Source organism: Watersipora subatra, chromosome 8, assembly GCF_963576615.1.
Source record: "Watersipora subatra chromosome 8, tzWatSuba1.1, whole genome shotgun sequence".
Taxonomy (NCBI): Eukaryota; Metazoa; Bryozoa; class Gymnolaemata; order Cheilostomatida; family Watersiporidae; genus Watersipora; species Watersipora subatra.
The window spans coordinates 40181926-40184365 of record NC_088715.1 but is presented as its reverse complement, the minus strand read 5'-3'; positions in this window follow the sequence as shown (position 1 = coordinate 40184365).

The following is a 2440-nucleotide window of genomic DNA, read 5'->3' as shown; positions in this document are numbered from 1 at the left end:
GAAGGTGGCCATGGACTTAGTGGAGTTTATGTCAGAAACATTGAGAGGCAATAAGTGGATCCTGGTACTCATGGACCATTTCACAACATAGCAAGATGTCCCGGCCTTTTTGGAGACCACAGCTCTAGTGTGTTCAACAAATGGTTATTTTGTTGCATGGGCCTGCTGGAGCAGATCTACCCTGCCCAAGAGACAAAGTTTCAAAGTCTGCTGATGACCGAGCTGTGCCAACTTTGATGGGTGAAGAAAACTCACACAATACACCCTACTACTTCCAAGCCAATGGCATAGTCGAACTCTACAACAGAAAGTAGGGCGACTCCCTCTAAGCACCCCTACTGACCCAAGGTCACGAGGAGTGGGACAGATTGCTCCCTCAGCTGATGTGACTGTATCAAGGTACACTGCATTTGGCCACTGGACAGACAGCGAACATGCTGATGCTCGACCGGGAGTTGCACCTACCCAACCAGCTAGAGTTTATCTCACCACCTACCGAGGCCCAACCCTTGCATGAATATGTAGTGGAAATGCTGAAAAAGCTGGAGAAGGTGCAAACAATCTTACAGGAAGAACAGGTAGCCATCTGACAGGAGGACCAGAAAGAACGTCTGCTATATGCACCAGGAGACTGGGTTTGGTTCTTGAACAAGAGAAGAAAAAGTGGGATAGTCTTAAGCTACAGGCAACATTTTTGGAACCATACCAGGTCATGAAAGCATGGCCGAATTCCACTTGTTTAATAGAAGGCCACGGCAAGCCTCCAGTACAGAGTGAGAGCTAGCTGAAGCCTTTTCATGTTTGCTCGGAGGAGCTTAGATCACCATTGAACTCTGGAGAGGGCCTAACATGAAAAGGCCAGAGCCAAGAGGTTCGGGCTGAGTGTAAAGTCGAGCTAGAATTAGCAAGATGAAGAGCATAGGCATCCACCAAACCTGACTTTAGTAAAAAGGTCGAGGTCTGGCTGAAGGAGCTCTGAAAATAGCTAGAAGAACATAAGTGCTAAGTTCTGCGAGAACCCCTTCAGCCATTGAGTTTCTTGCCAGCCTAGTCTTTTACCCTGGAGCAAAAGACACCTATAGTCACCCAGCATAATCTTCCACTGGCTCAGCCTACTCGGTGACCCGACCGTTATGAGGAATAGGCGTGGCTATCAGCAGTGGCAACCAATCTGGCGAAGCACAAGTATAAGAATACAGAGGCCGAATATAAGAAGAAGGAAGCTGGAGAGATTCATTGCTTCTGCACTGGCCCAACACAGCTGTGACCCAGCTCTGTTTCAGAGGCACAGCAGTTTTCTTATTGCAGCTACAATTACCAACATACTTTCCTGCTATACTGTCAACATGGATAAATCAAGTGAGGTCACTCTTTTGCTGAAATGCTAAACCTATTAGAGTTTATGCACACAAGAAAAGAAGAGCGTTTGGTGGGCTTGTTGAGCTCGAATAAGGAGTCTCCGCCAGTTTGTGGGAGCACGGGCCCAGCTATCTCAGGTGACACAGAGTGCTATGGCCAGGTTGCCTCCTTGGGCAAATCTGTTTCACACAGAGACACTCAGGTTGAGTCTCGTCTGGTTGACACTCTGTCTGTAATAGATAAATCAATACCTGCTCGAATCGTAACCTTTAAAACGATGTTAAGTAGCCAGCCATCAAAGATACCCATGGGAATTTACAAGCGCCTCTAGTAGGTTGGAGGAAGTAGAGAGAGCTGAGTTGGCCAAGCTGACTCGCATCTTTAGTTTATCAAAGATCGAGCTTGTTCAGTTGCCAAGCCCTGCTCCCAAAACACTTCAGAACCTGTACATCAGATTGGAGAAACTACCCACAGAGCCGAGGAAAGGCATCATCTTTACCGAGCGCTATATCAGTGGTAATACATTGGATCAAGTAAATGAGGCCTTATGGGAGCCTAGCACCTATGTCGAGTCACCACCAATGCTTGCAGGAACCACTAGCACGTTATCCAGCACTTTGCCATCTGTGTGTGCCTTGCCAATATCAACATGTTTCGTGTGACCAAATCATGTCACACCAACGAACTTACACAGATGCTGAGTCCAAGGAACATGATCTAATTAGTTGCATGAGTCTGCTGCAAACCCTTTGTCGGGGCTAAAAATTGGTCGATTGACCTCGTGATAAGGCCATGCACTCCCACACTGAACATGGCTGACTGCGCCCTTAGAGAGCCAGTGGCCCAGTAAACTTTGGCAAGCCGGCTGACCCAAGTTTGACCAAAAAGATTGATACCTTAGCCCTAGCCAATTTGGGGAACCCATGTTGCTGTTGTACGGCTGAGCCCGCCTGGATTTCTATAGCCTTGAGCTTCCAGAGAGTCCCCTAGGAAGAGGCCTGCACAGGCCCAACCGGAGCCACCTTCGACCAAGCTGAGAACAGACCTAGCCACGAAGCCAGCTACATGGGCTGAGTCTCAG